The sequence below is a fragment of the Oryctolagus cuniculus genome, chromosome 8 (assembly GCF_051225735.1).
Source record: "Oryctolagus cuniculus isolate XC-2025 breed Fujian yellow rabbit chromosome 8, ASM5122573v1, whole genome shotgun sequence".
Taxonomy (NCBI): domain Eukaryota; kingdom Metazoa; phylum Chordata; class Mammalia; order Lagomorpha; family Leporidae; genus Oryctolagus; species Oryctolagus cuniculus.
The window spans coordinates 123,099,256-123,125,358 of NC_142874.1; the positions used below are offsets into that span (position 1 = coordinate 123,099,256).

A 26,103-nucleotide genomic window follows, 5' to 3' on the forward strand; every position below is an offset into this window, starting at 1 on the left:
ACCGGCATTGTGGTTCAGCGGGTTAAGCATCACTTCTGATACTGGCATCCATATCAGAGCAGCTGGCTGCAGTCCCAGCTGCTCTGCTTTTGATGCTGATGCACCAGGGAAGGTAGTGGAAGATGGCCCAAGTGCTTAGGTCCCTGTTACCCATGTAGGAACTCTTGGATGGAGTTCCAGGCTGCTGGATTTTGCCTGGCCCTGCCCAGGCCATTGTGGCCATTTGAAGAGTGAACCAGTGTATGCAAGATATCTTTTTCTCTCTGTCTCTTCCTGTCACTCTGCCTCCCAAATAAATAAAATAAATCTATTTTTAAAAATATAAAAATACTAAAGATATTTTTAAAATGTTGTTTATTTATTTGCGAGGCAGTGTTACAGACAGAGGGAGGAAGAGACAGGGCTGACCTGTCACAGCCAGGAGCCAGGAGCTTCTTCCGAGTCTCCCACACGGGTGCAGGAGTCTAAGCACTTGGTCCATATTGCACTGCTTTCCCAGGCCATAGCAGAGCTGGATCAGAAGAGGAGCAACTGGGACACAAACTGGCACCCATATGTGATGCCAGAGCTGCAGGCGGAGGCTTAGCCTACTATACCACAGCAAAATCCCCTAAAGATATTTCAAGATTAGCAAATTAAAAAAAAATCAGAAGGAACCAAATTAGGACTATTAGGTAGATGGCCAACGACTTCTCATGGAAACTCTCACAGAATGTGCCTGTTCCACAGAAATAAACAGGAGTATTGTTGGGGTGGAGTTGGACTCTCTGGGCAAGTTCTCTGGGAAGTTTTCTGCTACAACTTCAGCTAACATTCTCAAAACACTCTCCTAATAAGCAGATGTTGTACTTCTTTTGGTCCTCAAGAAAGCCAAAAAGTTAAATGCCTTGAGAGTCCCAAAAAGCAGTATCCATGATGCTCACTGACGCACTGTCCACTTTGCTTTCATGGAACCACTTCTGCCTCTTGGTAGTCCTTGATTCGTTGTGTGTTTTCTGTTTCATCTCCTGTTATGATTTTGAAGAAATGGTTCAGGATCTAGGTTCTACTTGTTTGAAATTCAATGGAAAGCACTGCTCATGTCTGCAGCTGATTTTGACATAATAGTTTTGGCACCCATCAAGCAAAATGTGCTCCACTTTAGGTTTTCAAACAGAGTTGTATAAGTTGGGGGTGAGCATTTGGCACAGCAGTTAAGTTGCCACCTGTGATGCTCCTGTCCCATAATAAAATGTCCGAGTTGGAGTCCTCACTCTGTTTCTGTCCCAACTTCCTGATAATGCAGACCCTAGGAGGCAGCAGGTGCTGTCTCAGGTAGTTGGGGTCCTGCCACATGCAGGAGACCTGGATGGAGTTTTGGGCTTGTCCAGATTCAGCTGTTGTGGACATTTGGGGAGTGAAGCAGTGTATAGGATACCTCTCTGTGTGTGCCTCTGTCTGCTTTTCTCTCTCTCTCTCACTCTCTCTCTCACTGTGTGTGTGTGTGTGTCCCTCTGCCTTTCAAATAAATAAAAATAAATATTTTAAAAAAATTGTGTAAGCTGGACCAGTTGAAATCTCTATGCCTTTGGCTGTTATTTCTTCTGTTAATCACTGGTCCCCTTCAGTAAGGGCAAAAACAAAACAAACTTTTTCTGTGTAAATTGCTGTGGGTGGTCTATTACTTTAGGCTTCATCTTCAATAGTCTTATTCTTTTCCTAAAATGAGTTGTCATTTATAAACTGCTACTTTCTTTGGGTCATTGCTCCATAAACTTTCCCAAAGCATCAATGATTTCACAGTTCTTCAAGCCAGAGTGACTATCAGTTTGATGTTTGTTCTTACTTCAGTTCTAACAGAATTAGTTACTCTGATAAGGGCTTTTTTTGAAACTTGTATCTTTCTTAGTACCTCAAACTAGATCCTGTTCAGACATGTTACAATAATTAGTAGGGGTTTTTTTGGGCACAAAAATATTTTGAAATCCATGCATAGTTCTTTTCATAGTACATACCTCCCATAGGTTTTTTGAAGACCCCTTGTAAGCTTTTGTATTTGTCTTATTTTATTTTTTTTGACTTTTTTTTAACTTTTATTTAATGAATATAAATTTCCAAAGTACGGCTTATGGATTACAATGGCTTCCCCCCCATAACGTCCCTCCCACCTGCAACCCTACCCTTTCCCACTCCCTCTCCCCTTCCATTCACATCAAGATTCATTTTCGATTCTCTTTATGTACAGAAGATCAGTTTAGCATACATTAAGTAAAGATTTCAACAGTTTGCTCCCACATAGAAACATAAAGTGAAAAATAATAGATGATTTTTAAATGATGATGAAATCAGATCAGACCTATTGTCATCTTTAATCCCAGTGAGAGTCAAGTTGGGAATTGATAATTTCCTCTTCTTCTTTTTTTTTTAACAGAAGATCAGTTTAGTATACATTAAGTAAAGATTTCAACAGTTTCCACCCCCATAGAAACACAAAGTGAAATATATACTGTTTGAGTACTCGTTATAGCATTAAATCTCAATGTACAGCACATTAAGGACAGAGATCCTACATGAGGAGTAAGTGCACAGTGACTCCTGTTGTTGACTTTACAAATTGACACTCCTGTTTATGGCATCAGTAATCTCCCTATGCTGCAGTCATGAGTTTCCAAGGCTATGGAAGCCCCTTGAGTTCTCCAACTCTTATCTTGTTTAGACAAGGTCATAGTCAAAGTGGAGGTTCTCTCCTCCCTTCAGAGAAAGGTACCTCCTTCTTGGAAGACCTGTTCTTTCCACTGGGATCTCACTCACAGGGATCTTTCATTTAGGTTTTGGTTTTTTTTTTTTTTTTTTTTTCCCCTAGAGTGTCTCGGCTTTCCATGCCTGAAATACTCTCATGGGCTTCAGCTGGATCTGCATGCCTTAAGGGCTGATTCTGAGGCCAGAGTGCTGTTTAGGACATCCGCCATTCTATGAGTCTGCTGAGTATCTCGCTTCCCATGTTGGATCACTCTCCCCTTTATTTATTCTATCAGTTAGTATTAGCAGGTACTAGACTTTTTTATGTGCTCCCTTTGACTCTTAGTCCTTTGATTATGATCAATTGTGAACTGAAATTGATCACTTGGACTAGTGAGATGACATTGGTACATGCCACCTTGATGGGATTAAATTGGAGTCCCCTGGTATGTTTCTAACTCTACCATTTGGGGCAAGTCAGCTTGAGCATGTCCCAAATTGTACATCTCTTCCCTCTCTTATTCCCACTCTTATGTTTAACAGGGATCACACTTCAGTTAAATTTCAACACTTAAGAATAACTGTGTATTAATTACAGAATTAAACCAGTCATATTAAGTAGAACAGACAAAAAAAAAAACTACTAAGAGGGATAATGTATTAAGTTGTTCATTAACAGTCAGGGCTATGCTGATCAAGTCACCATTTCTCATAGTGTCCATTTCACTTCAACAGGTATTTGTCTTATTTTATTTTGACTTGGTTAATGGAATATTCTTTTTTAAAAAATATTTATTTTATTTATTTGAAAGATAGAGTTAGAGAGTGAGAGGTACAGACACACAGAGAGAGGGATGTCTTCCATATACTGATTCACTCCCCAAATGGCTGCAAGAGCTGAGCTGGACAGATTTGAAGCCAGGAGCCAGGAGTTTCTTCTGGGTCTCCCACATGGGTGCCAAGGCCCAAGGACTTGAGTCATCCTCCACTGCTTTCTCAGTTACAATAGCAGGAGCTGTATCAGAAGTAGATGCCGATGTTGCAGGCGGGGGCTTTAACCCATTGAGCCACAACACCAGCCATGGAATATTTTTTTTTAGTAAATACTTATACATGCAAGTGTAAGTACCATATGTAAGAACTATTAAAATATGCTAGGCTACTTACTTGTCTTGGTTTCACTCAGCATGTCTATTCACATAGAATGTAAAAATAAATTATGTAGAATTTATATCTCTCTTGAAAAAGATTATTTATTTGAAAAGCAGAGTCACAGAAAGATGGAGAGGCAGAGAGAGGTCTTTCATCTGCTGGTTCACTCCCCAAGTAGCCACAATTGCTGGAGGGAGGCTGGTCCAAAGCCTGGAGCCAGAAGCTTCTTCCAGGTCTCCCACATGGTTGGCAGGGGTCTAAGCATTTGAGCCATCCTCCAAAGCTTTCCTAGGTGCATTGGCAGGGAGCTGGATCAGAAGTGGAGCAGTTGGAACTCAAATTGGCTTCCATTTGGGATGTTGTCATCACAGGCAGCAACTTTACCTGCTATAGCACAATGCCAGCCCCAGAATTTATATATCTTATGTGGATATTTCAATCAACTCTTGGATATCAGAAGTACTCAAGGCCACTTTCAGGTTCTGTGATGTAATAGAAAGGCCTACACTGATTAGCATATAGTACACTGATATCTATCTTTTAGTTTGATGAAGAACACTAAGCAGATATCAATCAAGGGAAAAGGTTCAAGGGCCTAAGGCTGTACAACCCCAGACACAAGTTTCCAAAAGTCTTCTCCCAGGACATTCTTAGCTCCTACAGTAATCAGTGGGAACACCAAGAGAAGTATAATCAACCAGGGAAACTCCTTAGGGACTCAGGATCCATGAGCACCTTCTTCCTGATATGCACCCAAATTCCAGAATCCCAGACACAAAGTAGGTGTTTAGCATAAACCATGTTGTTTATACAGTCTAGGCTTGGTAAGCCATTCATCATTTTTTTAAAATTATTTTTAATTGTAAATATTTTTAACAGATTCAATGTGCTTTTTATATACAATTCTAAGAATATATTGATATTTCCTTCCTCTCTCCTTCCATTATGAAAGTTAATGTCTATGAAGGAACTATTTGCTACCTATAGTCCCCAACTCCATCAAAGAGGCAACCTTGTAAACAGGACTTTCCAAGGACAGCAACTTCAAGCCAGTTTGCTGACTCTTTTCCGAATACCTTGTTAATTAACTGAACAGAGGGTTTTACGTTCCCATGAATGAGCATTCCCATGAATTTAACAGTAGACTTATAAAACTGAGCACTCATGAACATTTTTAGTGTCATTTATGGGATTTGAATTGGTGATGAGGAAGCAAGTGGGTCTGCTGCTGGTAGCTGAGGAGAATCCAATTTGCACAAGTCTGTGGTATCTGGTGACTTCATTATCACTTAGCATTTGGATTTTTCACCAAGTACACAATGTATCACTTTAGAACAGCATGTCTAGATAGATATTGCTCATTTCTGATACTCAACTTCAAATTGTTTTCTGTTTGTAGTTGGGAGACAGGGAAGAAAAGCAATATCATGTTACTAAAAATGATAAGTTGACAAATGGGAACATTTTTCTTCAATAGCATCCATTATTTTGTCATTTTATTTCTTATTTCCTCTAACTATTATACTCTGCTTTGTTTTCCTGTATCATATAGACCTATCCACCACCACCTCCCCCATCCCCATTCACACCCCCTAAAACACAAATAAATGAAAAAGCAAAGTGAGTATGGGATGAGGTGAGCTAAGAGAGGAGTAAAGATTTAAATTTGAGAGGGATTGGATATGTTCAACAACACAAAGTCAGGATGAGAGTATCCTTGGAGGTACAGAACCTGACACTGAGAAACCTATCAGCTTGATATAAAGCCTTTCAGTAAAAGTCTCCAGAAGAAGAGTATTACACCCGCTGTGGCACTGCAGGTAAGGCTGCCGCCTGCAGTGCCAGCATCCCATATGGATGCCAATTTGATTCCCAGCTGCTCTACTTCTGATCCAGCTCTCTTCTATACCTGGGAAAGCAGTGGAGGATGGTCCAAGTGCTTGGGTTCCTGCGCCCTTGTGGGAGACCTGGAAGAAATTCCTGGCTCCTGGCTTCAGATTGGCCCAGCTTTGGCTTTTGTGGATATTTGAGGAATGAACCAACAGATGGAAGATCTCTCTCATTCTCTGTCTCTCTCTTTCTCTGTCTCTGCCTCCCTGTAACTCTACCTTTCAAATAAATAAATAAATATTAAAAAAAGAAACAGTACAACAAAAAATAAAATTGCAAGATAAAACTGTAGGTAGTTAAAATTAGCTGATAAGAAACATCCATACTGAGTGGCATCAGAAAGATAATGGAATAAAAATCAGAGGCTCCATTCTCTGACCCTTCCACCAAAGTGTTCTACTAGCAAGTATCCACAGACCAGAACAGCCATTTGAAAGACTCAATACTCAACAAGAAGCCTGAGACACCCACGTGATCTGTAGAACTGAGTGAAATCCTAAGGAGAATGGTTTTCTCCAACCGTACCATCCTTTCCCCTCCCCCGGGTTGGCACAACATCAGGCGGAGAGGATTTCCCTGAACATTCAGAACATTCTAGTACTGTCACGACAGTGTGTAAGGCATTTTTATCCCTAGCATGAGGGTTAAAAGACCAAACTATTAATAACATCTAAGACTAACAAATTATCTAGGAATACACATTGCAAGATGATATAAATTCTGACAATAAAAATACAAAATCACAAGGACAAAGAGGAAAAATGTAACTGTTGTATATGATAAAGTTACATTGTATCAGCTTGAAACAGGCTTATAGAAGCATAGTAAATTATATGTAAGTCTCACTATAACCACAAAGAAATGTATCTAGAGTAGAAGTACAAAACAATAATAGAAAGGTTTCAAAGTATATCGGGTAGAAAACTATCAAACCACAAAGGAAGACAGCCAGAGAGAAAAAAGAAACAAATAATCAGAAAACAACTAACACTATTGAAGTTGTACTCCTTACTTCTCAGTAATGACCTTGAATTAGCCAATAAATAGATACACAGTGACTGAATGTGTGGGAAACCATGATCTAACTATATGCTGCCTAGAAGAGACTGGGCTCATTTTTAAGGACACACACAGACTGAAAGTGAAGGGATACAAAAAGTGAAAGGATACTGAAAGAAATCCATATACCAAAGGACAATATCTTCAATAAATGGTGCTGGGAAAACTGTGTATCCACATGTAGAAAAACAAAATTAGCCTTTTAGTCTCAGACAACACACAAAAAACAACTTAAAATAGATTAAGATTTAAATGTAAGACCAGAAAATACAGATACTAGGGGGAAAAAACAAGGAAAACTACACTGCATAGATTGGATAATATTGTGGATTTAGCCCCCAAAATTCAGGGAACAGAAGCAAAAATAGAGAATTAGGACTGTATCAAACTAAAAAAATCTCTGTATGGCAAATGAAATAATTGACACTGTGAAATGAAAACCCATAGAATAGGAGAAAATATTTTCAAACCACATATCAGTAGGGGGTTAATATCCAAAATACATAAGAAGTTCGAACTCTATAGCAAGAAAACAAAATATCCAATTAAAAAATGAACAAGGGACCAGAGTAGACAGTTCCCAAAAGGAACTCTACAAATGGCCAACAGATGTATGAGATATATGAAAAATGCTCAACATCAGAAATCACTAGGGAAATGCAAATTAATGCCACAAAGACAAATCACCTCTTGGCAGTTAGATGTTCTATCACTCACACACACACACCCACACACACACAAGTCACTGTTGGCAAAGGGCAGGTTTGTATACTGCTGGAAGGCATGTAAATTAGTATAGTCATTATAGAAAAGTATATGGATATGCCTCTAAAACCTAAAAAATATAATAATCATAAGATTCAGGAAGCCTGTCTGGGTATTTACCCAAAAGATTTGAAAACAGTGCTGAAGAAATATTAGCATGTCCATGTTCGTGACAGCAATGTTCACAATATTATGTTATAGAATCAACCTATGTGTCCATCAGGAGATGAATGGGTAAAGGAAATGTGGCACGTGTACACCACAGAAGACAATTTAGTCTTAAAATAGGAAGAAGTTTTGGACTTGTAACAACATAGATGGAACTAGAAAACATTATGCTAAGTAAAATAAATGAGGTATAGAAAGACATACTGTCTCTTCTCACTTCTATGTGGAACCCAAACAATGAAAATCATGGAGGCAGATGGTAGAGTGGTCACTCAGAAGCTGGAGGGTAGGAGAATGGGGAGGTGATGATCAATGTGTACCACTTCTCAAACAGAGGGAATTTTTAAAGGCTATTGCACAAAGTGGTGAATATCATTAATAAATGAGTACATTTCAAAATTGCTAAGAGAAAATTTCACGTGTTCTTGACACAAAAATGTTAAGAATTAGATGTGATGGATATGCTATCTGGCTTTATTTACTTATTCTGCAGAGTGTTCATAAATTATAACATCAATTTGTATCCCATAAATAAAACTACAAGCTGTTGATTTATAACTTAAAAAGGAAACATCTGGCCACAAGTTTAATTGGAGCTGGAAAACATATGGGTGGAATATTTCATAAGATACCATACTTCTATTCACATAACTTTATTTTCTTATGCCCTTAGTTTAAAGCAACAACTTGGGTGCCTCAAAGCAGAACTATTTCCATCATGTATCTGTTAAGATGAAAGATGTTAGGAAGGATGGTATAGATGGTTTTTAAAAAAATCTTCACAGGATTAACTTTAATTCTATTACATTGTTTTTTGTCAGGAACAATTCCTTTTCCTCTTTTTCTGGTGTAATATTAATAAACTCAAGTCAGATTTTGTTTTGGGACCCTAGGAGTATTTCAACACTCCTATTACAGGCTTGATAGCTGTATTTGGCAAGACAGCAAGCAAAATGCAATAGAGAGAATTGACCAAAGAACTTGTACTTTGTGTTCTTTCTTTCTTAGCATGCAGTTGTAAAAATTCTTGTAGGTGAGGTCAGAGCTTTGGCCCTTAGCCTGACCTTTAATAAACAGCTATGGTAACATGATCATCCAAGAGCCATAATATGACTGTGGGGTGGCAGAGAACAAGCAGGTCCTAACTGGTCCTAGGGTAACTCATTTATCTCAATTTTAATACTTCAAACACCACTGCTCTTTGATGTTCCTGTTCCTCACTAGACACATACAAATTTCAAACAATGGACTAAGATAAACTGGTTGAATAACTTTAAGTTCAGAATTTTTAAGCTGTGCTCTATACATTATATTAATTAATATAAGGGTGGAGAAAATTGTATATGCTAGCTTCAGGAAGGCAAATTTAGACTCTACTCATACTGATTACTGCATAATCTAGTTTTGTCATTCTTTATTCTTGGGCTTATCCCTGTTGCTTCTATTATTGTTGTTATTAGAATTTTTTAGAAACATTTTATTTAATGAGTACAAATTTCATAAATACAAGTCTAGGAATATGATTTTTCCCACCATACTCGCCCTCCCACCTACATTCTCACCCCACTTCCTCGTCCCTCTCCCATTCTCAGTCCATTTTCCATTAAAATTCATTTCCAATTAACTCTTTATACAGAAGACCAACTCTATACTAAATAAGGATTTCAAAAATTTGCACACACACACAAACACAAACACATAAAACTGTATGAGAACAAGATTTACAGTTAATTCTCATAGTACAACTCCTAGAGGACAGAGGTTCTGCATGATGAGTAAGTGCACAGTGACTCCTGTTGTTAATTTAACAATTAATGCTCTTACATATGACATTGGTGATCATCTGGGGCCCTTGATATGAGCTGCCCTTGGCTATGGAAGCCTTTTGAGTCCACAATCAATGTCAGTATTTGGACAAGGCCATAAGCAAAGTAGAAGTTCTCTGCCCTGCTCAGAGAAAAGTACAACCTTCTTTTATGGCCCCTTCTTTCCACTGGGATCTCACTCAAGAGATCCTTCACATATGACATTTTTTTGGCCACAGTGTCTGGGCTTTCCCTGCCTGAAATGCTCTCATGGGCTTTACAGCCAGACCAGAATGCATTAAGGGCAGATTCTAAGGTCAATGATTAGAGCAATTGTCATTCTGTGAGTCTGCTGTGTGAACTGCTTCCCATGTTGGAACATTCTCTCCTTTTTAATCCTATCTATTGTTATTACCAGACACTTGATCTTACCTATATTATCCTTTAACACTAAATTCTATCTATGTGATCAATTTAACACTTAATATGATCACTTTAACACTTACAATGACATTATTACCACCTAGATTACTGGAATTTGGAGTCTCATGGCAAGTTTTTAGCTGTACCCTTAGAAGTAAATCTGTAGAAATGTATGCAGAACTATACAGCTTTACAGTTACATGTTTCCTCTTCCACCTCTTATTCTCATTCTTATTTTTTACTAGGATCTATTTTTTTTTTTTTTTGACAGGCAAAGTGGACAGTGAGAGAGAGAGACAGGGAGAAAGGTCTTCCTTTTGCCATTGGTTCACCCTCCAATGGTCACCACGGCCTGCGCGCTGCGGCCAGAGCACCATGCTGATCCGGCAGGAGCCAGGTGCTTCCTCCTGGTCTCCCATGGGGTGCAGGGCCCTAGCACTTGGGCCATCCTCCACTGCACTCCCGGGCCACAGCAGAGAGCTGGCCTGGAAGATGGGCAACCGGGACAGAATCCAGTGCCCTGACCAGGACTAGAACCCAGTGTGCCAGCGCCACTAGGTAGAAGATTAGCCTATTGAGCTGCAGTGCTGGCTGGGATCTATTTTTAATTGGCTTTATACACATAAGAATAATTCTATGTTAGATAAAGAATTCAACAAATGGTATCAAGAAGGAAAGAAAACAAAAGCAAACAAAAAAAAAAACTGTTCCTCAACAGTCAAGACAAGGGCTATTCAAGTCATTGCTTCTCAAAGTATCAATTTCACCTCTACAGATTTCTTTTTCGGTGCTATGTTAGTTATCACAGATCAGGGAGAACATATGATATTTGTCCCTTTGGGACCAGCTTATTTCACTAAGTATGATGTTTCCAGATTCATCCACTTTGCTGCAAAAGACTGGATTTCATTTTTTACCACTATGTAGTATTCCATAAAGTACATATCCCATAATTTCTTTATCCAGTCTTCATTGATGGGCACTTAGGTTGATTCCATGTCTTAGCTATGGTGAACTGAGCTACAATGAACATGCGAGTGCAGATAACTGTATTATTTATTGATTTCATTTCCCTTGAGTAAATTCCCAGGAGTGGAACGGCTGGGTCTAATGGTAGGTCTATATTCAGATTTCTGAGTTATCTCCAAACTGACTTCCATAGTGTTTTTACCAGTTTACATTCCCACCAACAGTGGGTTAGGGTACCTTTTTCCCCACATCCTCTCTAGCCTTTGTTGCTTATGGATTTCTGTATGAAAGCCATTCTAACGGTGGTGAGGTGAAACCTCATTGGGGTTTTGATTGGCATTTCCCTGACAGATAGTGATACTGAACATTTTTTCATATGTCTGTTGGCCGTGTGGATTTCCTCTTTTGAAAAATGTCTGTTTAAGTAATTTTCTCATTTCTAAACTGAGTTATATTGTTGTTCCAGAGTTTCTTGATCTATGATCTATTTGTATATTCTGGTTACTAATTCTTTATGAGTTGCATGATTTACAAATAATTTCTCCCATTATATCGACTGCCTCTTCACTTCTTCACTTTCCTGAGTGCTTTTTTTTTTTTTTTCAGTACATAAACTTCTCAAGTTGATGTAATCCCGTTTCTTAATTTTGGCTTTTATTGTCTGTGCCTAGGGGTTCTGTTCCAAGAACTTTTTGCATGTCCCAATGTCTTTCAGGGTTTCCCCAATGTTCTCTAATAATTTGTTGGTGTCAGAAAATAGATTTAGATCTTTAATCCATGTTGAGTGAATTTTTATGTAAAATGTAGGGTAGGGATCTTGCTTCATACTTCTGCATATGGAAATCCAGTTTTTCCAGCACCATTTGTCAAAGAGACTGTCCTTTCTCCAAGGATTGGTCTTTGTTCCTTGGTCTAATATAAGTTGGTTGTAGATGGTTGGATTAATTTTTGGAGTTTATATTCTGTTCCATTGGTCTATCCATGTTACTGTAGCAGCACCAGGATGTTTTCATTATAACTGCCTTGTAGTATGTCTTAAAATCTGGTATTGTGATGCCTCCAGCTTTATTTTTGTTGTACAAGATTGCATTTGTTATTCAAGGTCTCCTGTGTTGCCATATGAATTTCAGCACTTTTTGCTAGACCTGAGAAGAATGTCTTTGATATTTTCATTGGTATCACATTGAATCTGTAAATTTCATTCAGATGAATGATCATTTTGATGATAGGTTTTTCCAGTCCATGAACATGGAAGATTCTTCCAATTTTTTTGTATCTTCTTCTATTTCTTTTTATGTTTTGTAACAGTCATTGTAGAGGTCGGTGACATCCTTGGTTAGACTTATTCCTAGGTATTTAATTTTTTGTAGCTATTGTGAATGTGATTGATCTCAGAAGCTCTTTCTCAGATGTGGCATTGTCTGTGTATACAAAATTTTTGATTTTTGTATATTGATTTTATAGCCTGTTATTTTACCAAACTCTTCTGTGAGTTCCAGTAATCCCTTAGTGGAGTTTTTTGGACCCCCTATATATAGAATCATGTCATCTGTAAATAGGGATAGTTTGACTTCCTCATTCCCAATTTGATCCCTTTGGGTTCTTTTTCTTGTCTAATGGCTCTGCCTAAAACTTCCAGGACTATATTGAATAGCAATGAGAGTGGACATTCTTGTCTGGTTCTGGAACTCAATGGGAACATCCAATTGGACAGCTGTCATGGGTTTGTCATAAATTGCCTTGACTGTATTGAGTAATGTTCCTTCTAAACCCAATTTTCTTAGATTTTTTTCATCATGAAAGGGTTTTGTATTTTATCAAATACTTTCTCTGCATCTGTTAAGATAATCATATGGTTTTTGTTCTTCAGTTTGTTAATGTGATCTATCACATTGATTTGCAAATGTTGAAACATCCCTGCATACCAGGGATAAATCCCACCTGGTCTGGGTGGATGATCTTTCTGATGTGTTGTTGGATTTGACTGGCTAGGATTCTGTTGAAGATTTTTGGGTCTATGTTCATCAGGAAAATTGGTCTATAGTTCTCTTTCCCTGTTGTGTCTTTTTTAGGTTTATGACTTATGGTGAACCTGGCTTCATAGAAAGAATTTGGGAGGATTTCCTTCATTTCAATTGTTTTGAATAACTTGAGAAGAATTGGAGTTAGTTCTTCTTTAAATGTCTGGTAGAATTTGACAGTGAAGCCTTCTGGTCCTGGGCTTTTCTTTGCTGGGAGGGTCTTGAACAGTGATTCAGTTTCCATCCTGGTTATGGGGCTGTTTAAGTTTTCCATGCCTTTATGTCTCAATTTAAGTAGGTGGTATGTGTTCAGGAATCTATCCATTTCTTCTAGGTTTCCCAGTTTGTTGGTATATACCTCTTTTTAGTAATTTCTGATGATTCTTTTTAATTTCTGTTGTTATATTTCCTTTTTCATCTGTAATTTTATTGATTTGGATCTTCTCTCTCCTTTTTTTGGTTAGTTAGGCCAATGGTGTGTCAATTTTGTTTATTTTTTCAGTTCTTCATTGTGCTGAACATTTGTATTTTTTATTTCAATTTTTTTGAATTATTCTCTAAATTTAATTACTTCTTTTCTCCTACTAGTTTTGGGTTTGGTTTATTGTTGTTTTTCTAGATCTTTGAGATACATTGATAGTTCAGTTGTTTGGTGCTTTTCTAATTTCTTGTTATAGGCACCAATTGCTATAAACTTTTCTCTTAACATTGCTTTTGCTGTATCCTAAAAGTTTTGAAATGTTGTATTTTTGTCTATATTGTTTCCAGAATTTTTTTTATTTCTCTTTTGATTTCTTCTATAAATCACTATTCTTTCAGGAGCATGTTTTTCAGTCTTCATGTATTTGCATATTTTCTAGAGATCTGAGTTGCTGATTTCCAGCTTCATTCTGTTGTGACCCAAGAAGATCATGGTATGATTTTGATTTTTTTGAATATGCTGAGACTTGCAGTATGGCCTAATATGTGTTCAATCCTACAGAAAGCTCCATGCACTGGATAGAAGAATGCATATTCTGTATGTATAGGATGAAAAGTTCTGTAGATATCTTTAGGTCCATTTGGTCTATAGTGTCAATTAACTCTGCTGTTTCTTTGCTGATTTTCTTTCTGGTCAATCTGTCTATTGAGGAAAGTAGGATACTGAAGTCCCCCATTACTATTGCATTGGAGTATGTGCCTCTCTTTAGTTCCCATATTCCTTTTAAATATCCAGGTGCCCTGTATTTAGGTGCATATTCATTTATAATAATTACATCTTCCTGTTGAATTGATCCCTTAATCATTACATAATGCCCTTCTTTGTCTCTTTTAACAGTTTTTGTGTTAAAATCTATTTTGTCTGATATTAGGATGGCTATACCAGCTGATAAATAACAGGTTTCTGTTGGCATGGAAAATCTTTTTCCATCCTTTCACTTTCAGTCTGTATGCATCTTTGTTGGTGAGATGTGTTTCTTTTAGGCAGCAAATAGATTTTTTTTTAATCCATTGAGCCAGTTGGTGTCTTTTAAATGAAGAGCGGAGTCCACTTAAATTCAAGATGACTATTGATAAGTAATGACTTTGCCATGCCATTTCTCAAAAAATATTCCTATTTTTACCTTGGATTTCCTTTGTACTTTTACTGGGAGATTTTCATCCTTCACTTTCTTTCATAGTGATGACTATGTTTCTGTGTTTCTGTGTGCAGCACATCCTTTAGCATCTATTGCAGGGCAATGGCTGGTGACAAATTCTTTCAAATTCTGTTTGTTATGGAAAGTTTTTATTTCCCCTCCATTCATAAATGAAAGCTTTGCAAGGTATGTTATTCTAGGTTGACAGTTTTTTTCTCTTAAGATTTGGAATATATCTTGCCATTCTCTCCTAACCTGTAGGATTTCTGATGAGAAGTCAACTGTGAATCTAATTGGAGATTCTCTGAAAGTAATTGGGCATTTCTCTTGTGCACATTTTAGAATCTTTTCTTTATGTTTTACTGCATTTTTTTATTATAATGTGTCATGGTGTAAATCTTTTCTGGTTATGTCTATTAGGGGTTCTATGTGGTTCCTGCACTTGGATGTCCCTTTCTTTCTCCAGATTAGGAAAGTCTTCTGTTATTATTTCACTAAAATTTGCGTAGAGTTTCTTCTGTTGTTTTCTCCTTAACTCTTCCTTCAGATTGCACTCTCTCCATTTTTTTAAAACTATCTTCTCCTAGACTAGAGCAGTAAGCTTCCTCTCTACTCCACCATCTTGGAAGCTGCCTTTCTCACCTTTGTAACTACTTATTTTGCCCCGCATGACTCAGATTGCCCTGTTGCTAAACTGCCATTTTGGGACTAGTTATTAATGTTATTAATTTTGTTGTCATCATTTCTTCATCATGTCTGTAGACAAGGACTTATGGACAGGAGAGTGGCAGGATTCACTTCCACCTACGTAGGATTATCTAAAATCAATTCTGATGTTTATTATTAAATGATGTCACTGTTATGTATCCAATTTAGTAAATTTTAATGAAGTAAATTAAATACAAGCAATTATTACAACTGAGATAGCTGAAAGATTTGAAGAGGAAATAGGTGAAAGGCAATAAAAACATTGTAATCATCTGTGCTAAAACTGGGGGAGTCATTGGCAACAGCTATTAAAAATAATAATGTCTTGTCCTTGATATATGCAAAGCACTTGGAAATACAACACCTGGTCAGCTCTTAATGATAACTATCTATGACAAATAAGCAATATAAATATTGTTAGCCCCACAGGTTAGAGATTATAAAATTAAGGTAAAATTGTTTCCTTAAAATTTACAAACATTCAGAAAGGTAAAGGTTTTCTAAGTCAACAGTCCTACCACTTCTGCACACAGAACCCAGGCTTAAATAGACATAGTTGTAAGGTAAAACAAGATGTTCTTTTACATTGTGACACGGAATGAAATGAAATGATGGATGTCCCAACTCCTTATCTCCTGCTCACTCAAGTAGAAGATATTATTACATTTTATCAATATCTGGATCACCAGTTTCTATAAAATCCTAATTCGCCAGACACAGAAATACAAATACCACATATTTTCTCTCATATACATAAGTTAAAAAAACAATACATCTCAGTTTAGTTTAGTAAGGATGGGGACAGAGGGAAGTTGGATAACAGGTGTCAAAACACAGATAGAAGTAATAAGTTCTAGTGTTCCACAGTACAGTAGGGTAAATAAAAATCATAGTAATGTATTATATACTATATAAAGAATTGGAATAGAGGAGTTGCTAGGCTTCAGACACACACACAAAATAATGAAATAGAGTTGCCCAACTTGATCAATTCATGCTGTGTATGTGTTGAAATATTGCACTGTACCCCATATAAATGGACAACTACAATATGTTAGTTAAAACATTTAAATAATAAATTGTTGGCACCATTTTCAATGCTTGCATACCATATTAGAGTATTAGTTCAAGTCCCACCTGCTCCATTTTCAATTCAGCTTCTGATAATGGGCCTGGAATGCAGAAGCAGTCGGGCCCAAGTACTGGAGCCCCTGTCACCCATGTGGGAAACCCAGATGGAGTTCCTGGCTCCTAGCTTTGGTCTGGACTTGGTTGTTACAGCCAATCAAGGAGTTGAATAGCAGATGGACTATCTCTCTCCCTCCTTTTCTCTCTTTCTCTGATGCTCTGCATTTCAAATAAATATTTTTTAAAAGAAAACTTTTATTTAATAAATATAAATTTCAAAAGTACAACTTACAATTCCTTACTGAGGATTCGGCAAGCATATCCCAGCATCTGAGTACACTTTTTGAAAGCTTTATTTGATCTTTAAAAAATGTACTCAGATGCTGGGATATGCTTGCCCAATCCCCAGTAAGGAATTATAAGCTTTTTTTCAGGATTTGGACAAATGAGCTGGGGCTGGTAGACAAGGCTTTTTAGAATTCCTAGATAGACCTGTTCAATGTATAGTAGCAGTTATGGGAGACAGCAAAGAGGCTCTAAAAGGCCAAGGAGAAGATAGGAAAATCTAGAAATGCCATGGTAGGGGAACCAGGGTGGGGTAAAATTAGGAGAGGAGAGGATGGCAGGCATGTCCTCATTGGCTGAAACCCTTTGGCTGAATGCATAAGTGGGATAAATAGTATGTGCTAGCAATGTCACACATTTCAATTTCTGGGGAGCATGTTGTCTAAGTCCCTCTTCTTGGAGTTTTAATTTTCCATGGTACCTGGAAACTATTGGAATTTCCTACTTCTCCCAAGTAATGAATTGAGAGCATCACAGAATTTCAGGAATGCACAAGGCATAATTGTCCAGGCGGAGAGAATCATGAAAGTGTGATGACTGGTGCCCCATAGTTCCTCCTTTTTAACAGGACTGTGTAGCTACTCCATGAGGTCAACTGTAGATCATCAATCATTCAATGACACTGTTCTTAGAATTGACTCAATGCTGTCTGCTGTGCTAGAAACTCTACAGGAAGCCAAACAGGCCAAGGGGGCTGCTGTGCCACTTTTAAAGTTGGCGACTACTTTCTTTTACCTTCCATTTACCAAGTACAACTAGACATAGTTTGCATCCTCACAGAATAAAGCACACCATAAATTTACTGCATTTCCACAAGTATATTTGAATTTGCTGACATAATTGCCATAGTTTCATGAAATGAGACAGTGACTTAATAAGCATTCAGAGTAAGCTAATGATTAAAACATGGTAATATCTCCTCTGAGTAAGAAATGAAGAGGAGTTAAATACTGTAGTTACTCACATGACAAACACAGGCAGGCTGAAAGCCCCAGCAAAAATTCGCAAACCTGGGAATTAACATGGACTAGAACACGGAAAGTCATTCCTAAATCACAGAGGGGAAACTTATCTCTTCCAGAATCTGCCATGATGCAAGAGATTTGGAGACAAATAGGGCTTACTTTGGTTTTGATGGAAAGGTTTTGTTCCTTTTCTTTTCATCTAAGAAACCAATTGGTCACTATTCACACAATCACCACAACAATCATTGAATTTATGGAGAGGTCATGAACAGAAATAACTGCTAAAGGATTTTCAAAGGGTGGCTTGCAGGAAGGTCTACTAGGACATAATGACTTCTCAGACAATATTAGATGCACCTGAGACCAGAATATACCAGCTGGAGTTACTGCAGACAAAACAGCTCAGTGGAGGTCTCATGTTTTCATCACAAAAGCTGCCCAAGACAGCTGTTCCTATTAAATCAATTGGAAAACATTTGACAGCTTGCTACTGAGTATCAGTATGAGTTTCTCCTTATAACATGGAAGGCACCACATAATTCTGAAGCTAAGAATACCAGCATTAGCTTGGATGATGTCAGAGACATTCATCCAGAAATCCAGTGGTACAACAGAACCTCACTCAGATTGGAAGTGGACTATTAGAGAGCATGCAGGGGCTGGTGGGTCAGCTCACAGAGAGTCACTGAGTACAGGTCTGCTGCCTAACTGTGAACAAAGCCCCAGAAGATCTCTCCAACCCCACTGCTGCACATTCTGTGTCTCACGAGTCTCAGCTGAAACACAGCTGTCTGCTTCACTGATGAGAGTTTCTGGAGTGTGTCGCCAAACTGTCTGAAAATCAGCAGCAATACACCCTGCAGATAGGAAAATTGAGGGAAGGAAGGCCAGGGCAAATTTGCAGAGGAAAGAGCTGAGAGCTGTTCAAAGACCCTTCAGCTGTAGCCAGTGGCCTAGTCAGAGAAATGTGCATTCACTTAAAAATAATTCCAGGAGACAATAAGACTAATGAACTATCTCAGATCGGGTGCTAATGGACAGCACTGGAAGAAAACACTTGGATTTCTTTTCTCTGGAGAAAGATCGGATTCCCATGAATCCGTAATAGTAGAAGAAGACACTCATCACTAAAACATACTGTAAGTTTTATTAATGGATGGTGTGTCAACTGAGGAATCGGTCTCTCTGCCACAGCCACATGGTTTATTAGGGATTTAATTTTATAGACAGGACTAAGTAAAAATGAGACTTGTAGATTTTGCTCTCCAGGATAAGGAAATGCTTTGACAAGCTAAGTTAAAGCCTCTTATTGATATAAAATATGTTTAAAAGGACTGTTTAGAGGAGAAAATGAATTTGACTTTAGAAATATTGCAGATGTAGGGGTGAGTGTTTAGCCCAGTGGTTAAAATGCCACTTGGGCTATGCATGTTTCAAAACAGAGAGTTTGGGTTCAAATCTCAGCTCTGCTAACAATTCCAGCTTCCTGCTAATGTATATCCTGGGAGACAGCAGGTGAAGGTGGCTCGGGTAGTAGACTTCCTACAACCCATATGGGAATATGGATTGAGGTCAGGTCTCCTCACTTTAGTCTAGTGTGGCACTGGCTATTGTAGGCATGTTAACCAGTAGACGGAACATCTGTGTGTGTGTGTGTGTGTGTGTGTGTGTATACGGTTCAAATTAATAATTCTAAAAAACTCTACAGATTCAATATCTCCATCACATCATATGAAAAGTTCCATATAACTTGGTGTAATTGAAGATTACCAGTCATTGGAAGGGAAAATTTATCAAATGATTTTTTTTTACAGGCAGAGTGGACAGTGAGAGAGAAAGACAGAGAGAAAGGTCTTCCTTTTGCCGTTGGTTCACCCTCCAATGGCCGCCGTGGCCAGTGCGCTGTGGCTGGAGCACCACGCTGATCCGATGGCAGGAGCCAGGTGCTTCTCCTGGTCTCCCATGGGGTGCAGGGCCCAAGGACTTGGGCCATCCTCCACTGCCTTCCTGGGCCACAGCAGAGAGCTGGCCTGGAAGAGGGGCAACCGGGACAGAATCCGGTGCCCTGACCGGGACTAGAACCCGGTGTGCTGGCGCCGCAAGGTGGAGGATTAGCCTAGTGAGCCGTGGCGCCGGCTATCAAATGATTTTTAATAGAAAAATGTCCACTATGAACATGTTTTATTCATACTCCCCATTGGTTGTTTAAAATCTTAGTGATTATTGAAGTATGATGTGCCTTCCTTGTTTAAAACATAGTGAGACAAATAATAGCTAGAGAAATGTCCATTAAGAGGATAGTCACTGAGTGCTGTCAATTGAAGTTATTAAAACATCTGGCCAATAATCCACTCTCTCCCACTTAAAAAAATACCAAGAGAAGCATCCAAGGAAAGAAAAAACTGAGGATTCCGAATAATGTTCTTGTGGACATAACACATATACCTGAAGATAGAATAATGATATTTGCTAGGATGATGAACTTTACTATTTAAAGCTTTTAATAGGGTTTCCCTGGCTAAGATCTTTAAAGTAATAACATGGAATGAACAGATTAGGAGGCATTACTCTCTGGAAAATGTCACGCAAACTGGGGTATAAAATGGACTTATTATAGACCTCACTCGGTTGTGTCAGGTAACGCTGCAAATCTTGGAGGCCTCATTATTCGTCCAGTGGGAACACCTGGCCCATAGGACGTGTAAGGCCTGTGAAACCATTCAGTTTGGCCTTGACAAAGCAACTACAGACAGGAATTAGGATTCAATAAATCTATAACAACTACTTTTTAAGTTGATAGTTCTGTATGTATGTAAGATGTTATAAATATCCAAATCACCCTTGGCAGGAAAAAGGTCTCCCACCCCTGATAGGCCAAACATGAGACATGAATTCCAGAACAAGTGCTCTAAGGAATCAGCATCCCAGGACTTCTTTCTTTGAGCTCCTTGATTGTCTACATTCTTGAAATCACATGTAAGGTATGAAAATGAGCAAGATTTTTGATGTTTATAAAAGGAGATATTTAAGTTTTATCTTTGAATTATACTATGCATAAAAATAACCTTTCATGACCTAAATACACATATCACATATTTTAATCTATTTCTTAGCAGTCTTTGAACTCTTACATTTTCACTTAAATGTCATGGGGAGAAAAAAAGTATTCTTTTCAAGGAAGTACAATATGTTAGTGGAGTGAGAATTATTGCACTTAGGAAAATACCATGAGATGTTCTTTTCAAAAGAGAAGGAGGCAAATCCCATCCTACCTTACCCTCTAGGGCATCATTTTAATTAATGGAATAAACAGAGAAAGTTGGGTACTTTATTAAAAATCTGCTCTGCACTGGATACTATGCTAATAGCAATATATATTTCAACTCATTTAACCATTCCAGTAACACAGGAAATAGCTACTAAAAGCAACAAAATTTAATAGATAAGGAAAGTGAGATAGGAAGGTATTATGTATCCCAACCAAGGTTCTACAACTATAAGTGGAAAACTTGGGAACTATGTAGAAGGGTCTCCTGTGACTGTGAAGGTCAGAAAGTTGGCTGAGGAATAGGTAACTCAAGGGTTTGAAGCTGATTAGTATGAAGTTCTATAAGGTGAATATGGCCAAGGAACTGTTGATATTTCATTGTAGATGAACTTCTACACTATACAGAAAAGTACTCACCTGTCTACAACTTCAAATTGTCAGCAAGACTATATTAAATATAACTTCCTCTGTAGAAGATATTTTTCAAATGTCTGTCTTCTAATGTCTGGGTTAGTAGAAAGAAGGAAACCAAAAGTAGCTACATGGGATGACACAGGAACAGGATATAATTGTATATATCCAGAGAATTCCTGAGTTGACAGTTGTATGGGAGACAGGAAGACCATTGGCTTTTCCAAAGTACATGAGGTTGAGACCATTTTATTTATGTAATAGCTGAATTGATCAAGAATGATTTTTGAGATGTGATGTGAAAACAACTATATTTGTATCCTGCTGACCATTTAACTTTATTGTTTGAAACTAATTGTCTATTTGCTACTGGATAAAATTACTTCTACCTTTCTATTTCTTTTTTACTTTTTGCTATTCTAGTTGTTTTACAATAGAAAGTGGTAGGGCAATTAATATATCCAGTCTAGTGTAATAAGCACAATTTTAAATTTCTAACAAGAATGTCTCCCCAACTGTGATTCACTTTCCTAACCTGCTGTCCAATATCTTCACTGCCATTTTGTCAATCTCAGTGGCCATCCTCGTCCGAGTTGTGCATCAGCAAGTTTATGAAGGCAGGAAAAGGCAGGAAGAGTCCTCCGTCTCTTTCCAGGCTTCTTATGAGGTGTTCCTTGGACTGCACAGTTTTAAGCTTGCTCTCTCTCTTGTGGGATCTTTCCTGGGCTCTTCAGCAACACGGAGCCACTGCTGAGAATCTCTCACCAACAGTTCTCATTATGTATGTAAGGAGACATCTCTGGCTGCTGCTTGCTCTTTCCTCAGCTTAAGAAATCCTATAGGTCACACCACTCTATGATTTGAATGTTTGTCTCCCAAATTCAGGAACTTAGTCTCCCAAGTATTATGTTATTGGTACTAAGAGGATGCAAACACTAATTATGGTGTTTAGAGGTGGGGCCTTCAAAAGTAGTTTAGATTGGGTTATTTTGATAAGGAAGAGCTTCCTTGATTGAATCCTGATGGTTTTATAAGAGGCTATAGACATAGACAGACATGTATGCTCCCCGTGTCTTCCCTTGATGCCCTGTGCCACCTCTAGATGCCATCAGCAAGAACACCCTCAGCAGAGGCTGAATCAATGAAATTGGTATAATCTTGGACTGTGAGCCTCCAAATCCATGTACTAAATTAAACGTTTATTTTCCGCATTTTCCCATTGTTTGGCATTCTCATCCAGACTCATTTACCTGACATTTAAGTTCCTCCACAAACTGGACCCAATTAATCTCATTACCTTATCTCCCTTAATTCTTGATTAGCTGTTTTTCTACTAAAGAAAATGGGTGCTAAGGAGAATAAACCAATATCCATGAAATTTGAGGGACTACCTCAAACACTTAAAAATGATTTGTAAGAGTCTAATTCATAATATTTCTGCATTTTTCACAAGCAAAAATCATATTTTCAATTAATTATTACCATATAAACATAATATTTCAGGAAATGATGTCTCACATCTTGCAGCTCTTTGAAACTCCTAGTTCACAACCTTGTTCATGGGTAGCCTCGTTGGAGAATATATCATAGCTTCCTCCACAGGAATACTCAACTCCAGTTTATTCTTTTCACAGCAATTTTTGTTTCTTGAGGGTCTCTTTTAGTTTTCCACCCTTTTGATTTTGTGTTTTGCTCCCTTATTAGTCTTTATTCAGGAACATTGCCTTTCTCTTCTCAGCCCTAATAAAACTCCTAACATAAATCTTCCCTAGAAATATTTCATGTTTAGTTTCTATTCCTTTATTTACTTGAAAGGCAGAGAGAGAGAAAGGGGAGAAAAATGGAGATGGATGGGCAAAGATTTTCTGTATGCTGGTTCACTCCCCAAATGACTGCAGTAGCCAGTCATATAATGAAATGCCAACTTTTTTCAAAGGAGTGATTCTATTGGTTTCCCTAAAAGGTGAAATAACAAAAAGGTAAACTCTATATCTCCAGCTGAATCAATTTTTAACAGATATATTAAGTTAGTGTCAACAGACACTGATACAATATAAACAAGCAGTAATTATCAGGAGGTGAATGGAGCAAGAGCTCACCAGTATTAAGATACATGTGGTTGTTAGGTCACGCTGTCTAGTCTGAAGAGAGCTTTTTTATATTTATAATTTAATGATACATGAATAAATGATACATGAATAAAGCATCTTGGAGTGTCATGATAGGAAATAAACTATTCTTTTAAAAGTTGACCGTAGATGTTGACTTAATACTTATACAGCTAAACTACAGAAAATACTATCTGCTAATTAGACTATTTTTTGTTTTCTTCCTAGGCAGAGAGGAAGAATACATTTCTGAGCCTCCAGCATCTAGACAATAGGTCAATAGGTATCATGAGACACAAGATCTTTTGTCATGATTTGGAGTCGAGGAAGTAGAGAAGTCTGACCCACATCAAACATGGGTAAATAGGAAATAAAGTCCTCTTGTGTTAAGCCCCTTAGTTTTGAGGGGTTACTAGTTACCTGCCATAGAATGCTCAGTAATTTGTTTAGCATCCTATCTTTTTTTCACTTCTATCTAGCTTTTGAACACTAAGGGCATGCATCTTATTTATCTTTGTGTCCTTTAGCACACAGCACGATGTCTTTAAATGAACCCCAAAGATTTCGTAAGATATTCTGTAGTTCCCATAGTTTCTAATGGGAGTTCTCATATATTCAATACACATGCACTGAGCTTCTATTTTATGTTAGCTTTGTGCTTGACATAAGGATTCATAGATAAGTAAGCTACTCTATTTGTCATGAGGAAACTCAAAAGGAAGATACTATATATAAATAGAGTTCAACATAGAATTAAGGCAAAGATGGATTCAAGATGCAAGAAGAATATAAAGGAGGAATTTGTCAACTCTACCTATAAGATCAGAAATGGCTTCCAAGAAAGTAAGTTGATTGTACCAAATTGTAAGAGGCATAGTTCAAAGGGAAAACTCATCAGAGGAGAAAACCAACAAGTGGTTTTGCAAATGCCTAGAAATAAACATAAAAACATGAATAAGAAAGAAACTATGACTTCCCCAAAGGACCACAACCATTACTTTAATATTAGAATGTGAAGACAAAGAAATTGATGAAATTTTTTGAAAAGGAATTCAAAAAAATTTTCATAAGATTACTCAAAAGCAACAAGAAGCAAATTCATGAGTTAAAGAAATCCAGGGGCCGGTGCATTGGCACAGTAGATTAACGCCCTGGCCTGAAGCACTGGCACCCAACATGGGTGTCGCTTTGGGACCCAGCTGCTCCACGTCTGATCCAGCACTCTGCTATGGCCTGGGAAAGTGGTGGAAGATGGCCCAGGTCTTTGGGCTCCTGCACCCATGTGGGTGACCCGGAAGAGGCTCCTGGCTCCTGGCTTTGGATTAGTGCAGCTTTGGCTGTTGCAGTCAACTGGCGGGTGGAAGACCCCCCCACACCTCTACCTCTACCTCTCCTCTCTCTGTGAAATTTTTTCAAATAAATAAATATATCTTAAAAAAAAGAAATTCATACATGACATGGATGAAAAAATTTCTTATGAGATAGAGATATTAAAGAGAAATCAGTCTGAAATATTAAAAATTAATTGTATCTGCCAAATAAAAAACGTAGTAGAAAGCCTAAACAACATATTTGGTGAGGCAGAAGAAAGACTATACAAGCTCAAACACCAATCTTTGGAAATATCTCAGATCAAAAAAAAATTAGAAAAACTAAAAATAGTGTTTGAGATTTATAGGATGTTATCATACCACCCAACATACAGGTCTTAGGAATTCCTGACGGTGTGGAAAGAGATAATACATTAGAAGACCTATTCAGTGACATAATAACAAAAAACTTTCCCAATTTAGAGAAACAGAAGGACATCCAAGTTTAGGCAGCACATAGAAATCCCAGAAAATAGGAATGACCAAAAAAGATCTTTACCATAATACACTGTATTCCAACTTTCAACAGTAAAACATAAAGAAAAGATTATAAAATATGCATGAGAGGGACACTAGGTTACCTTCACAGGATCTCAGATTATACTCACAGCTGATCTCTTATCAGAAACACGACAAGCTAGGAGAGAATGAGAGCCATAGTTCACGTCTTAAAAAAAAACAAAAAACAAAAAACAAAAAACAAAACTGTCGATCAAGAATACAGTATTCTGCAAAGCTCTCATTTATTAATGAAGATGAAATAGAGGCCTTCCATAATAAAAATAATTTGAATTATTCACCACTCATCCAGTCTTAAAAAATGATGCTTTGGCCCGCGCCATGGCTCACTAGGCTAATCCTCCGCCTGTGGCGCCAGCACCCAGGGTTCTAATCCCAGTTGGGGCGCTGGATTCTGTCCCGATTGCTCCTCTTCCAGTCTAGCTCTCTGCTGTGGCCCGGGAGTGCAGTGGAGGATGGCCCAGTTCCTTGGGCCTTGCACCCGCATGGGAGACCAGGAGGAAGCACCTAGCTCCTGGCTTCAGATCGGTGCAATGTGCCAGCCACAACGTGCCAGCCTTAGCGGCCACTTGGGGAGTGAACCAACAGAAAAAGGAAGACCTTTCTCTCTGTCTCTCTCTCTCACTGTCTAACTCTGCCTGTCAAAAATAAATAAATAAATTTAAAAAAAATGATTCTTAAGGATATAGTAC

The 26,103-nt window shown here is 38.0% G+C and overlaps 1 protein-coding gene across 1 annotated transcript in view; it reads right to left on the minus strand.

Moving 5' to 3' along the window:
* The window catches only part of NPFFR2 (neuropeptide FF receptor 2), a 109,915-nt gene that overhangs the window by 19,232 nt on the left and 64,580 nt on the right, over positions 1-26,103 (minus strand). The window lies entirely within an intron of this gene.